Raw genomic sequence first — 17,022 nt, forward strand, 5'->3', positions numbered from 1 at the left:
GAGGAAAGTTGAAATGAAAACAGTTCAATAAATTACTGAGGAACTACTATACTTGGGGTCTTATGCAATTATTTCCCTCCCATGTGTTCTATAATTTAGTCATAAAAACAATTTTAATTTTAGGAAACATTACACCTTGGAGTTTTACAGATGTATTAAGCTATATGTTGTTCATACCCAGTACTAAGATCAGCATGTGAAAAAAATATGCAATAAACATTTGTCAAGTGAAGAAATAAAATGATTTTTCTCTATTCAATTAATGGTAGGCCAGGTGAGTGGTAGTAAGGAAGATGAAATTAGCATAGATTAAGTTAGCATAGAAAAATAATTTTGGCATTCCTATAGGAAGTAACCTTATATAACTTCATCTAACCAAGATTTTGCCAAAGTCTAGGACCTTTTAATTTCTTGGCATATACATGTCAATTAACAATTAACCAAGAACATAGCTCTTTTAGACTCTAGCCACAGTGTAGGTATATGTTTGGGTTCAATAACAAAACCCTCAAACTTGTATGTGATTGTAACAGCCAAAATTGTGAATTTGTCATAGAAGAACAGAAATCAGATGTGAACAGCAATCGCATATGATTTTTTTTTTTTTTTTACAGACACTTAGATCACTTACATCAAGGGCAAAACAAAATTCCAGTAACTTGCACTAATTTACTAAACTTTAAATAAAACTTATGTTGTTTTTATCATGAATCAAAACACATTTCCTCTTAAGCAGCAATAAGATTCAGGGACCCAGACATAGTTGCATTTTCTAGATCTATCAAATTGCATTTAAAGGCCTATCCAAATTAAAAAGAACACTTTCAGAAAGAATATTTTATTTAATCCATGGTTAATTAAGCCTCTTCTCTAGCCATCTACAGTTGCATATTTTGGTGGGTTCAAATTCTCTTTACTTATCAGATCCTAGTTTCCAGATATTAACTACTATTTACAATTATTTAAGCCAGTTCACTTGTACAACACAGGGCTAATGGACCAGCAATATTCAAAATCTCTATAGTATAAAGTTGTACCTGGGAATATATTCTAGCCATCTTGTATTTAGATGGTGCCAAGTGACTGATTCTAGCCAATGAAATATGAACAAAAATGATATGTGTCAATTCCTGGCTGAGAGATTAATACACAAATTCTTCTTCCGTTTTTGACAAATTCAGAAACCTTGTTTTACAGATGGCAAATTCATAAGCTGGATGGAGCTTGAATTTGTGAGAGACACCACATGGAATAGGGCCACCCTGCAGAACTAGTTAATAGGAACATTGGCATTGTAATTTATATGAACAAAAAATAAAACTTACTGTGTTAGGCCATTCTTTTTTTTTTTTTTTTTTTAGATATTTTATTTATTTGATAGGGAGAGAGAGACCACAAGTAGGCAGAAAGGCAGGCAGAGAGAGAGGGGGAAGCAGTCTCACCACTGAGCAGAGAGCCCAATGCGGGGCTTGATGCGGGGCTCGATCCCAGGACCCCAGGATCCTGACCTGAGCCGAAGGCAGAGGCTTTAGCCCACTGAGCTCCACATTAGGCCATTCTAATTTAAGGCTTGCTTCTGAAACACCAAGTTAGCCTATCAGACTAATAAAGATTTTGAGAAAATTCCAAGACCTTAGAGGTAAATTATACTTAACAATTAATCAGTTATTAATAGGAAAGTTGCACGTAAGAAACATCATAAGAATAAACGACCTTTCTTTTGATGTGAATTTCTCTCATATATTTCGTCTTTTGTATGCCAATCTTTATTTTATTAAAAAAGTTCTGACCACTTATTATGTGCCAGGTACTAAGTATATATATATTCAGTTTCTACCTTCTAGGAGCTCAGAGACATTCTAAAGAGATGGTATTTTAAATTATTATAAAATGTGATGAGAGCTACTAGAAGTACACCCAAAGGGCATGGAAAAACAAAAGAGTTAGTATTTTAATCATCTTCATAGTATCAGGAAAGTTTTCATCTGGTAGTTAATTTCTAAGTTAAAAAGTAGGAAGAGGAGATGACAGAAGGCCAAAAAGTGTGGTAGATATTTCAGACAGATGGAACCATATGAAAAATGGCATAGAATTAGGCATGGCATATTTAGAGAATGGAGAAAAATTTAATAAGGATAAAACCTTGAGTTCTGGTGAGTGGCATGGAAGGAAATTGAGAGATGGAGAGCAAAGTTATAGCTATGAGATTAATAGGTTACATTGAAGTCAAGGTTGTGAAATGGCATATGTCTTACTAAAGAATTTCATTCCACAGCCTTTAAACAAGTTCCTTTTATATTTCATGAAAGACTATACTATAACTACTTGATTCACTTCTTTGTTTCACAATATGAGCTCCTTCATGTTAGAGGCTCTAAAATAATCAGCTTTGTGTTCCTGACAATATACACAATGCTCAGTAAATAAATATTACATATTGGTTTAAACATGGATTTGGTGAGTCACATAACTGGTTTCAAAAATAGTCCAAGATGATTACTGAAATACAGGTAGAGAGAACTTTTGAAATGTGTACAATCATCAAAGGAAAGTGAATACCTTGAACAACTGTATGTATAAGCTAAAATGATGGAAAGTGTGGGTGTGTGTGTGAGGGGGTTAGTCTTATGGAATACATTTACAGTAAAACAGTTTTGTTCTGTTTTTACTTTTATTTATTTATTTGTTTGTTTGTTTGTTACATGAGTACTGACCTCAAAGTATCAGTTGGCATGCCAAGAAACAACGGACTGGTTGGTTGGACCAGGAAATATTTTTTTGGAAGTGTGCAGACTGAAAGGAAGTAGAACATGGTCAGCTATTTGAGGCAGTTACAAATTAAGAAGGGTCATACGGATTTGTTTAACATCACAGATTAGATGAGATATTCTAGAAAAAAAGTGAAATAGAAAAGAAATGAGGAGACAAAAATTTCAGGAGGTAGAGTGGGAAATGTTAGAAGCTAAAGGATAGTATAGGGTAATGTTTGATCAATAGCAATGAGTCTATTCTAGCAACATTTTTTTTTAAAGAATCTATCATTTTAAAACCAACTACGTAGCATATTAAGTCAACTGTCCCCCTTCATCAATGTAATATTGTTGAGAATTTAACTAAAGATTAATTGGGTCCCTGATCCTCTATTATGGGTTTTGTTTTCTGTTATTGTGGAAGATAAATGTTTCACATTAGTCCTGTGGTTTGCTTACAAATGATTACATGGCACTATAACCACTTTCCTTTTTTTATTAGATTGGAAGCCCCTTGAAGGCAAATGCACTTGCTCGCTGTTGCCTACCTATCTGATAAGTTATGAAAGTTGCTGTTTTAGAATAATTGGTTTTAACAAAAGTTATGAGGGGAAAAATTCATTTACATTTGTTTCAAGTTATCCTGTTACTATATGATGAAAAAATAGAAATATTTTGATAAATCCTACTGAAATGTAGAAGGATTTGCTATAGTTTCTTTTAACAACATCTTGTTCATCCATTTATAAATGTACTGTTGTCACTTTCTTCACAGTGAATGAAAATTTAGCCATGTTTATGAAATAATTGCCATGAAATAGAACACCTGCTGCATTCTTTCTGAAGTATAGGAATATGATAAGCTAACCAGATAATTCAATTTACCAATTTTTTAACACTAGAAATGATGAATTCATTTTTTCCAGATATTAGAACAATGCTGAGGACGTATATCTCTTTATGTTATTTTAGTATATTTAAAAAAAAAAAAAAGACCTGGAATGTTTACCATCAACTAATATTATAGAGACCACATTTTCTTATATTGTATAAGACCTTAAATTCAAAAGCTTAATAACCAATTAATAGAATTAAATACTAATCTACCATGTCTTTTCAAAGTTGACAATCTTGCTCATTCAGTCACAGTTCCCTTGGTTTTATTGTCCGGCCTCTCAAAGAAAAACAAACACAAAATAAATAAAAAGGTAGTACCCAATTTCCATATTATGAATTTATAATACATGGCTACAAGTTTTATATAAAAATTTGAGACAAAGATTCTGATTAAATAGATTAGTTTTGCTTATTCTTAAACCTCCTACAAATGGAATTATATGGTATACACACTTTTATATCTGGCCTCTTCTGCTCAATATAATGTCTATGAAATTCACCTTGTTGTTGCATATTGTGGTGATTTATTTATTTCATTGCTCTGTAGTGTTTCCTTTTATTAATATAGTGCAATTTGTCAATTTTGCTGGCATTGGACATTTGTTATTTGCAAGTTGTTTCCCGCTATTATGCAAAAGTAGTCATGAATATTCTTGTACATTTTTTTGTGGAAATATGCCGTTATTTATCTTGGAAATACATCTGGCAGTGTAATTTCTGGGTCATAGGCTAAACATATAATTGTTTCTGGTTTTGTAAAGCAATTTTCTGAAGTAGTTTTGCCAATTTACACTCCCACCACCAATATATAAAAGTTCTGTTCATACCATCCTCTTGTCATTTCTTGATATCCTCAGTCTTTTTAATTTTCATCATTCTGCTAAGTGTGTAGCAATACCTCATTGACAGGTTTTTTATACCAAATAAGCGAAAGAGATAAACCTTAAAAAAAAAAATGACAACCCATGTTTTGACAATGCCATGACTATTTCAAAAATAGTTCAATGAGAAGAAACAAACTGACAAACTATGCATATAATTTACGTTTCAGATGCAAAACCAAAGTATTTACTATTGAGATTTTAAGAGGACAATACATAGTCCTGCCTTTCCCTTCTTAATCAAAATGGCTTGTGTAATAAGAAACATGTAAAGAGAGATGGAAAAGAAATGACCATCTTTCATATTTCTAATGCTGTCTGGAGACTACGGCTCTATATTTCTAACCACTGCCCCTCTTTAATGACCACTATGCAGCCCCTGGCATAGACAAGCTCGATCACCCTATGGCATAGAAGCTATCTTGTTTTTGCCTGCTTGAAAGATCAAATACACCTCCACTGCAGAGTCACCTGGCTTTGGAAAACAAAAAACAAAAACAAAAACTCACAAAGAATAAAGTGACCATGTTCTTTCCTTTTCTTAAAATTAATAATTATATCATTCCTGAGAAGTGGAGGGAGGAATGAGCAGGAAGTATCTACAGGTACTAAGAGTATTAGTATAATAAAGTCTTACCATGTGGCTATATACAACCAGAGAATTTTTTTTTTCCCACTGGACATTTCCTAAAAAGGGGGCTTCTTTGTTTCATAGCATTACAATCAGAGTACTATTTGCATTCCCCAAATATGTCCCATGTGAAACCCTCTTAAAGATGAGGCTTTTCAAGATAAAGTCTCATTTTTTTTTAGATTGGCAGACTGAACATTCTACCCACTCCTGTTCTTGCAGAAGATCAGAGCTTTATTATTTGAGGAGATCACTCAGAGAGAATATGGTACTAAGCGCCCCAGACCCTACTGTCATGGAGATGAAACACTGAAAAAGGCAGGAGTAAGTAAAAGACTATCTACTTAATGATGAGACCTCTAGCATTTTTAACCTCATTCAATATACAGTAAGCTAGATTTCTACCACAAAGTAACATAGGAGAAGAATGTTACCTACCCTAAAAGCACGTAGGGCCACCTGAATGGTGCTATTGGTCCACTTCTGACTCTGTTTTCCAGTCAGGTCATGATCTGGTGATCTCGGGGTTGTGAAGTCCAGCAGGCTTGGCATCCTCAGCAGAGAGGCTGCTTGAGATTCTCTCCCTCTGCCCCTACCACTTCCCCCTCATGTTAGCCTCTCTTGCTCTCTCTCTTTCCCTAAAGTAAATAAATACATTTTTTTTTTTAAAATACAGATTCAAGAGTAAAGGTCTATAGCTATTTCCCTCTGAGTCCAACACACACGAAGTGAGCTATCCATTAGATCTTTAATCATTCTGACAACATCTGTCACTGACTCTATATACATTTGCTGTAATTAGTGATGTCACTGGATTTAGGTTTATTATTTTTTTTCCCATTTGTCCCTTCTGGTGTTTTTTTTCCCCTTTTTTCTATCTTCTTTTGAGTTAAATAACTTTTATTTTTTTTTTTTAGAATTCCATTATAATTAATCCTTTTTTTTTTTTGCCTCAACATTTGGCATTATTTTTTCTTTGGTGTTGTTCTAGAATTACAACATAAAACTTTGCACAATCTACTTAGAGTTGATACTGTACTGCTTTATGTAAATTGTAAGAATTTCACATACAGGTCCATTTATCAATTCCCCATATCATTCATGCTAGAGTTTTTAATGTATATCACATCTGTATATGCTTTAAACAACACAGTATAGGTAATATATTTTATTTAAACAGTTATATGTATGTTTAAAAAAGTAAGAAGAAAATTATTTTCTATTTATCCAAAATTGTCTACAATCTTTTCTAAGGTATGTGTTTCCATCTGGAATCATATCTTTTTAGGTAGAACAGTTCCCTTTTAATTCATGTTTGTTGGCAATTAATTTTATTAATTTTTGTTTATTTAAATATGCCTCACTACACTTTTACAGTTGAAGAATATTATCTCCAAATATAAACATTTTTTTTTCCTTTTAATACAAGTTGCTCCACTGTCAAGGGACACCTGGGTGGTACAGTTGGTTAAGGGTCCAACTCTTGGTTTGGGCTCTGATAGTGATCTCACAGTTATGAGATGGAGCCCCAAGTTGGGCTCCACACTCAGCATGGAGTCTGCTTGGGATTCCCTTTCCTTTCACCTCTGCCTCTCTTGCTTGTGTTCTCTCTCTCAAATGAATAAATGAATAAGTGTCAAAAAAAAAAAAAAAAAAAAGATGCTCCACTCTCAAGATTAATTCTTCTATCTTCTGACCTCTGTTGTAGCTGATGAGAAATACATGTTATCTGAAATCATTGTCCTCTGTTTATTTTATTTTATTTTTTTAAACTCTGTGTTTTTGTTTCGTTTTTTTCAAGATTTTATTGATGTATTTGAGACAGATGAGAGAGAGAGAGAGAGAGTATGAGAGTGGGGAGGTACAGAAGGATAAACAGATGTGGGGTTCAATCCCAGGACCCTGAGATCATGACCTGAGCCAAAGCCAGATGCTTAACCCACTGAGCCACCCAGGTGCTCCACTGTCCCCTTTTTAATGCATAGTTTTTCTCTAACTGCTTATAAGATTTTTTTAAAAGATTTTATTTATTTATTTGACAGACAGAGATCACAAGTAGGCAGAGAGGCAAGCAGAGAGAGAGGAGGAAGCAGGCCCCCTGCAGAGCAGAGAGCCTGATGTGAGGCTCAATCCCAGGACCCTGGGACTATGACCTGAGCCGAAGGCAGAGGCTTTAGTCCACCGAGCCACCCAGGCACCTCAAGATTTTTTTTTTTAATCTTTGTTTTCCTCAGTTTGACTAGTATGTCATTTGCTTTGTATTTATTCTGCTGTTTATTCAATAACTTTTGAATCTATAAATCTATGAATTTACAAAATTTGGGAATTTAGGGAAATTATTTTTTCAAAAACCTTGTTCTATTCTTTTTTGCCTCCTCCAATTCTGACACTGCAATTGCTTGTGAATTAAAAATTTAACTGTACAGATAATTTATGCTGTATTCATGCACGGAGTCAGTATTTTTTTTCCTATGTTCTGATTAGATAATATCATCTACATTATTTCTGTGAAGCTTATGCAGGTATTTTATTTCATTTACCTTCCAGGTATAGAATTTTAAATTGATCCATCTTTACAGTTTCTATTCCTCTGCTGAGATTTCATCTATGTTCATTTATTTCAAGAATGGCTTGCTTTATATCATTGAATATAGTAATGAGAAATGCTTTAAAATACCTTTCTCTTAAATTTGCCATGTAGGGATTGGTTGTTATTGATTACCTTTTGTTTGAAGGATGGGTTGTGATTTCCTTACTTCTTAATAAATCCAGTAATCTGTGATTATATCCTGGACATAGAGAATGTTGTGTTGAAGAAGCTCTGGATTTTTTTTCCCCTTTTTTCTATATAATGTTGATTTGGTCTGTTGTGTTTAACAGGCAATTAACTTCGAAAGACTGATATTAAAACTTCATTTAGAGTCTCTGTTTAGTTATTTTAACCTTTGGGCTACTTAGAGTCTTTCTTATGCGTGCATTGATCAGAGTTCAGCCAGAATAAAAACAACATATGAGAACTGTTCCACCCAAAGTCTTTTCTGTCCTGAAAATGTGAACATCCCTCCAATTTCTCTCTGATTTTGTTGGGGGAGGACTGGTCTAAATAGAGCATTTGGGTCATCTCTGGGTCAATAAGATTTCAGTAATTTGCATCTTAATTATATGAAATTGCAGGCCATGTATCATGAAATTTTTAAAGAAAGCATTTCATATGAAAGGTATGAAACAAATAGACAAATAAAAAAAATGAATGAATGAATGAATGAACGAATAAACAAACAGTAAAATAAGAGGTAAAAACCTCAGGAAAACACTGAAACAGATGGGGGTAAGAAGAAATTTTACAAAACTTATAATTAATACATACAGAGATATGAGCAGGTTCTGTATTCAATTATTTTAATAAATGTTAGCTGAAAGATAATGAGAAGAACTGTTCTAGGTAAACAAAATAGACCAATAGTCTCTCCTCGTTGGGCTTACATGCTAGTAGAGAAGGCAACTAAGCACAAGATAATTAATACATTATAGTGCATATTAAAATATCTAATTACTATGGTGTATATAAAACAAGAAGTTGAGACAATCTTGAAATTTTAAATAGGGTAATTAGAGAAGACTTTACTGAAAGTGATATTTGAGCAAAGACATGGAGGATATGAAAGAACAAGTCATGGAGGCATTGGGGTTGAGAGCTCTAGGCAGAATGAATAAAAACTGCAAACACCATTAGATAAAAGCTTATAAGATCAAGGAGGCTTGTTTACACAGAGTGAAATGAGCAAAAAGGAAATGCAGTAGGAACGGAGGACAGATAAGTAATGGGAAGTCAAATATATGGTGTTGTAAGCTGTTGTAAAGACTTGGCATTTTATTCTAAAGAAGGTGAGGAGTCATTGCAGGACTGTTAGTAGAGAAGTGACAAGAAATGATTAAATTTTCAAAGGATTATTTTCAATGATATATTAAAAATAGACTATATAAGAATTGGTTGGAAGCAAGGAAACTATTGCAATAATCTAGCAGAAAAAAAGATAATGGCTGGACCCACAGTGATAGCATTTGATTTGTAAGAAGTTAGCTCTTTATGCTCTGAAGATAAACAGAAATGTACTTTGTCATTTTGTGAATTGTAAGAGAAAGAGTAAAAACTGACTTCAAGGTTTTTTGGTCTAATCATCAGAAAGAATAGAGTTGCCACTAACTAGAATGAAAAAGACTATGAGTAGAACATAGAACATGTTTAGAGGTTGGAGAAAGAGCAGGAATTTAAATATTGGTCTCATGCAGTTTGAGATGTCTGGCATGCATTGTAATAGAAATGTAAAGAAGGCAGCCAGGTGTAAAATATTTGATGTTCAAATGACAGATCCAGGTTAGGATATATGGCCAGAAAACAGTTAAGTATGGAGGATATATAAAGCCACAAAACTGAATGAGATCACCCATGAAATGAGTACAAATAGAAAAGAGAACACAGGATTGAGCCTTTAGACACCACATTAAGATACTTTGGGAGATGAGGAAAACCCATTAAAGGAGACTGAGAAGAATCTGCCAATGACTTGGAGGATACACTAGAGAATGTGAGATTCTAGAAACCAGCTAATGCACATTAATCAAGGAGGAGGGAATAAACACTCTGTCAAATACCACTGACAGGTCAGTTAAGATGAAGGCTAAGAACTGACCATTGGGATCAATAAAAACTAGGCCACTGACAGCTTGACAAAGATAGTCGTAACAAGAGCACAAAATGGCCTATTAGCAAGAAAGGCCTGATCTGCATGAGTTTAAAAGAAAATGGAGCAATGAATATAGACAAATTTTCTAAGATGTTTTCCTGCTCTTTCTCTGGAGGAGAAAGGAGGAGATTTTAAGACAAGAAACACTATCATCTGATAATATGCTAAGAATGATGCCATAGAGAAGGAAAAAGTGACAAAGGCAAAAAAATTTGAGGATTGCTGAAGTGATGTCTTTAAGTGTATGAGAGGACCTGGAGTCTTTGTTTCCCATTTCACTGAGGAAAATTAAAAAGAAAAAAAAAGAAAAAAAGAAAGAAAGAAAAAAGAAAAGGATTTTTACAGGTTCTTAATTAGTGTCCCATTTACTTAGATACTACAGTCTGGAGTATTCTGCCTCCTACCTGTTCCTGTAGATGAATCACCCATGCTTCTATCAAATGTCTCCAGCTGACCATAAGAATGGGAAAGAGACATGGAATTCATAGATGAATTCATCATCTAAGAGAAAAGATAAATTGTTTAAGATATATATCTAATGTATTTGCAGGGCAGCATTAAGTACCTGGTATAAATAGGATGCATAGGAATATTCAGAAAATAAAAGGAAATTCTAAGAAATTAACATGATAAATAATAAAAGGAAATATTCAATTCAAGGGCTGGAAAAAATTGCGGCTATTTTCCAAAATTTGAAATAATTAGTTGTAAAATGGAATAAAAATATATCAAAAGGAGGAAATTAATTATTAATATCTAAATAATAGAAGTACCACACAGAAAAAAGTAAGAAAACATAGAGAAGGAAATTACCAAAGAATAAATAATACAAGACCATTTCCCAGAGATGATAAAAATTGTTTCCAGACTTGAAAAGTGTAATAAGGAAGAAGAAGAGAGAAAAAAAAGAGCCCTACCAAGGTTCTATTGCTATGATACCAAAATTGAACACTGAAAGCCAAAGAGCAAGGAACAATTTCTTCAAAATTCTAAAGGGAGTTAATTCTCAATTTAGAATTATTTACTCAGTCAAGGTATCTATCAAATGTGAGGCAGCAATAAAAACATTTTCAGACTTACAAGTACTAAAAAAAAAAAAATACTTTCTATGCCCCCTTTCTCAAGAATCTACTAAAATAGTTGCTTAACCAAAATGAAGGAGTTATCAATAAAGAAAAAGACTTTAGTTAACAAGACACCCATTGCAAGCCAAGGGCATTCTTGCAGATAATAGTGAAGAGACATTCCAGTATGAATGCATACATTAAGCAATTCAGACTGTTGGATAAAGGCAGGGAGCCCTAGCAATAAAGATTAAAGAAAAACACAAAACCTCTAGAATTCCTGCTGTGTGTGAACAATAGGGTTTCAACAGGAAAACAACCCAAATAACTCACCTGACTCCCTGAATTGTCTCTTAACTCTTCTTTCTGTTCTACTCTGCCCTCCTCTGCCCTGGCATGAAAAAAAAAAAAAAAAAAAGAAAGAAAAAGAAAAAAGAAAATTGGTCCCCACTATTCTCAATACAATACCGAGGGGATCCTTTTAAAACAGAGGTCAGATTTTATGATTTCTCTGTTCAAGCTCTAAAAACTTTCCCACCCCCCTCAGAATAAAAGGCACTCCTAAGCATTTCCCCATCTCAATTTATCTCCTACCACTTACCTACCAATTTGCTCAGTTTTTGCCATGTTTCTCTAACTTGCCAAGCATGTTTCCATATTGGTACTCTTCACAGACTACTTCTAAGCCTTTACCTCTTTTAATGTCTTCTCAAATATTACCTTTCCAAGGAGGTCTGCCCCCATTTAACAAGGAAATCTGCATTATACCCATCATAGTCTACCTTATCTTTTCTTTTCATAGCTTCTAGCCCTTCTAATATTTTAAACTGCAAATTTATACATTATAATATTGTTTATTATCTAAGAATCAGAAATGTGCATTCCAGTTTGTCAAGGAGTTTTTTATGGGACACTGTCAAATCCTGATTCTCAGAGCAGTTTCTAGCAACCAACAGGTAGGCAGAGAATATTTCTTAGAGATTTCTGTTTCTAGAGAGTCTGAGAATGAATTAACAAAAATTCTTATGAAATTAGACAAATGAAAAAAGTCTCAGGTATTCATTCCCCAATAATAAAATAAAATAAATAAAATAAAATAAAATAAAATCTCTTTTAAAAGATTTTATTTGACAGAGATCACAAGTAGGCAGAGAGGCAGGCAGAGAGAGAGGGGGAAGCAGGCTCCCTGCTGAGCAGAGAGCCAGACATGGGGCTTGATCTCGGACCCTGAGATCATGACCTAAGATCATGACCTGAGCTGAAAACAGAGGCTTAACCCATTGAGCCACCCAAGTGCCCCTAAAATAAAACCTTAATCTATACCTGACTCAGCTGTGAAAATATTTATATAGTCTTAGTGATGTAAACTTTGCATATGGCTAGGAACAAAATTGGTAATATAAATTTAATAGGAAAGAAGGGGAAGGTATAGTGTGTGTATAATTTTATCAGTGTGTGTGTCTGTAATAAGTATAAAAACCTAAACCTTCCTATTTCATTGTAGGATGTAAAAGATAATAAATACCTGACTAAAAAATGACTATTTCAAACATTCTATAAAATTGTTTTGATAAAAATTGTCAGAGATTTATTCTGGGGAGTGAAAACTAGGGATGCTGAAGCAGGAAATCATTGTTTTCTTATAATGACACTTACAGATATTTCTTCTTAAACTGTGTGTGTGAATTCCCTCATACCCATTAGGATGGCTATAATGAAGAAAACTAAATATAACAAATGTCAGTGACAGTGTGGAGAAATTTGAACATCTCTGCAATGTTTGTAGGAATGTATAGCCACTGTGAAAAACAGTATGGTGGTTTCTCAAAAAATTTAATAAAGATTTATCATGCAATCTAGGAATTCATATGTGTGTGTGTGTGTGTGTGTGTGTGTGTGTGTGTGGCTAAAAGAACTGAAAATAGAGTCTTAAAGAGAGATTTGTGTAACCATGTTCATGGCAGCATTATTCATGATACATAAAAATGAAAGCAATACAAACATCCACCCACAGAAGAATGGAAAAGCGTGCTATATGCATGCAATGGAATATTATTCAGCCTTAAAACTGAAGAATTTTCTGACAAATGCTACAACATAGATGAACCTCGAGGGATATTATATTATGTGAAATAAACCAGTCATAAAAAGGTAAATACTATATGATTCCACTCATAGGAAGTACCTAGAATAGTCAAAATCATAGAGACAGAAAGCAGAATGGTGGTTGTCAGGGGCTCAAGTGAGGAGAGAAGGGAGTTCATATTTAATGAGGACAGAGTTTCAATTTTGCAAGGAATGGAAAAGGTTTTGGAGATGGATGGTGGTGATTGTTGTGTAACAATAAATGCATTTCATATCACTGTACTATACACTTAAAATGGCAAATTTTAAAGTTGGTAAATTTTGTTATGTATATTTTACCACAATAGAAATTTGAGGGAGAAAAAACTATATATATAAATATCTTTGACTTTTAAAAATAAATGAATATTTTTAAATGTAATTCATCATTTTGCTGTTTTTCCCAGCCATCTCCATAAACTGTATAACCAACACATGTGGATCAAAATCACAGAGTTATTTTAAATGTCTTCTTCATTTTGTGATCCAAAACACTGACAAACTAGTATAGTCATTGTGCAGTATAAAATCCAATCCAATGATTTAATCATACCTAACCTCTAAAGCTATATATATAGCTTTAGAGGCACAAAAGGGTAAAGTAAAATCAGTTTATTCATTTGATTAATGATTTAAATTATAGTTTACTAGAACATAGAAATATAATCATATGTGTCTAAGTTACATGAAACTTGCCTTGGTTTTTATCCATCTAATTCATATGTCCCTTACATGGGACAAGTGGGTTTATAATTCTTTAGCTGCATAAGGAGATGATTCAAATGTAGAATCCTTACAGATAAGATAATTTAGATTGATTTAGAATGAGCTCCAAATTTCACCCACTTACTCAAAAGACAAAGAAGTAAAATATGACAATTCCAAGAAGACTAGGATTCTAGAACATTAAAAATCTGGAACAAATTTAGCTTCTGAAAGGTAATGGAAATGAGGAAAACCTAAAAACAAATAATCAGTGTAATGTCAGAATCTTCCTGCAAGTATTCTGCAAATGTACTGCTTCGCTTCAAAACTGAGTCTTTAACTATGTGAACTGAAGTGGGAAAATGAAGTTCAGTGAGCAAGTTAGTAGCAGCCCAATTACAAATTCATCACCTCAATGCTCAAAGTGCCTTGGAGTTTTTCAGCCGGCCTGTGGATAGAGGTGAATGTATTAGTTAAGGTAAATATTTTCTATAATCTCATTTAATTTTATTTTCTTTGAATTGGGTTCACAGAGTATTTTTTTTCAGCTAACTTTAATCATAAAACATGTACCAGTAAGAAGGAATACATTATCTTTACCTTATATCTGAAAGGTCAACCACCCATCATACATCCTTCTCTGCCTTAAAGGCAACATGAGATCACACAATTTTATTTTATTTGACTTGCTGCTGATTTATCACCTCTCTGCTATCAATGGGACACAACTCATAGCATGTTGCTCACAACAGCCATGATATCCATCTGCCAAAGAAGTTGCTACCTCCATTAGGATTTCTCCTTCTTAATAAGAGAAGCTCTTCCATTCCTCATTTGCTTATTTCAGAGGACCTCCCTTTTTAACTCACTTTCCTATTGTACCTGTTTAGTTGTTGTCACATGTGAAATTTGGCTCTGGTTCATAGTACAGCAAAAACCACAATGTGCATTCTCATTCATTTAGCATAATCTTACTTAGCTATCATTACATGCAAAGCTCTGTGATAGATACAAAAAGATGAGTATCATATGTTATATGAAGCCTCAGCATAAGTAATAATATATTTTCCAAAAATGAAATGGATCTATCTTCCAAGTAATTAGTTTCCTATCACCAGAAGTGTCACGCATTGGCTGGATGACTCATTCACAATCATAGATGACTAATTTTTCTGAGTCATAATATATGAGAGAGAAGGATCAAAGACAGGATGAGGACAAATACTGTAAAGAATTTAAACTTGGCAGTCTCTAAGCCTTTGGAGCGTCATGTCTGATAGGACTGTGTTCATATGCCTGGAAGCTTTGGATCATGCCAGATGGTTCAAAATGTGATTTCAGGTGGGGAATGCCCACTGCTTAATGTCTAGTCAATCTTCTGTGAGTGCTATAATCCAGCAGCCACTTGGAGTAATCTGACCAACAGAGACCAGAATCAAACCTGTTCAGTTTGTCTCATAGACCATTTAATGAATACTAAAAAACAACCATGCTCCAAGCATCAGGGTGAGGCCAATGTGTCCTACTAAACTCAAATGTGCCTCCCAACTTCCCAGACTCCACCAGCTTAACCAATCCCATAAACCCTCAGAGTCTAGTTTAGGAAAAGAAGTGGTGTTCCCATCTAGTAGTTAGTGCATTAACCTTTATAGGATTTGTATATTAACCTCTTCACTTGACCCAAAGTGTCCAGTCAGGTACAGCATAACGTGTTAGCAGCTGCAGACTTTACACTGACCAGCAAGAAAGACATCTAAACCATGTCTATCAACCATAATAACCCTAGCCAGTGATTTGATGCTGACTTGAATATCCTATCAGCTGAAGTGATGTAAAATGGTTGTGTCAGCTAAACTCAAGGACAAATTTCAGCATATTTTTCCTAATTACAGGATCCACATTATATGGATAAATAATTGTAATAATTATAAAACATAAATAATTTATACCTCTAGAAAGCTCCCATAGTAATCAAGGATATATTGCCCAGTAAATTAAAGGGAGTGAGAATCAATCAATGGTTAAGTTGGAATCATCTGGTGGAGGGTTGTAATCCCAGAGGTTGGTTAAATTTAAAGTGCTTACAATAATTTGAAAGAGCTAATAGGGCACTTTACTTCATTACAAAGCTTGAGGGTGAAGACACTTTTGAAAGTCAAACAAACATTAATTTTCCTCTCTCTGTCATGCTTCCCAGGGTCTAAGATATTCTATCCTCAGATCCTGAGGTTACTCTCATATCACAAAATCAGTGTGCTCCTTTTCAGGAGTTATAACTTCATCATTTTTCCAATAGTTCCCTATTGACATCAAGAACTTTTATCCAGAAGAATCAGGTGCCAGAGAAGCAAAGGCATTGTTAGAAAATTCAACCCAAATTAAATTTGAATCTTCTGTTCCTGCTTTAACAACCTGCCACTTAGAAAGTAGGGTTTCGGGCACCTGGGTGGCTCAGTGGGTTAAGCCTCTGCCTTCGGCTCAGGTCATGATCTCAGGATTCTGGGGTCAAGCCCCATATCGGGCTCTCTGCTCAGCAGGGAGCCTGATTCCCCCTCTTTCTCTGTCTACCTGTGATCTCTCTCTCTCTGTCAAATAAATAAATAAATTAAATATTTAAAAAAAAAAAAAAGAAAGTAGGGTTTCTAGTCAGGTTTAAAAAAAAAAAAGGAAAATTTGCTCAGATATAATCAGAGTGAAATCCTGAATGTTCACCACCTTAATACATGCTTTTTACTGACCCAACCTCATTTGGCTAAATTTGCTTCAAATTTTATCTCTACCTGGATTCTTTTATTCCTCTGGACCAGTTTAAGTGGTTTTCTTTTCCTTCCATGAAGTGTTTGCCACAATGTATAAAATTGCTACATAGATCTCAAAGTTTTGCCCTCCAGTATTTATTGGTTTACACTGTATCTTATTCAGCAGCATATCTGCAACATTAGGACCTGGCACATAAATAAATCTCAATAAATAAGTAAAAAATAAATGAATAGAATGAATTATAGAAAAAATAAAATGTTTGTAAGATAATTTCAAAATTTTAATGAAAATTTTCAGAGGAGCAGCTGTATTTTAGCAATCTCATTCTGGAAGTCTCCATAAAGTTGTATATGTATTTGTATATTTATTACTCCATTGTTTGTATCACAGGCTTTAGTAATTAGGTATTTGACAATGGGAGAATTGTTGAATTAATTGTGAGGCATCTATGTCATAGAACATCAT

This window comes from Mustela nigripes, chromosome 14, assembly GCF_022355385.1.
Source record: "Mustela nigripes isolate SB6536 chromosome 14, MUSNIG.SB6536, whole genome shotgun sequence".
NCBI lineage: Eukaryota > Metazoa > Chordata > Mammalia > Carnivora > Mustelidae > Mustela > Mustela nigripes.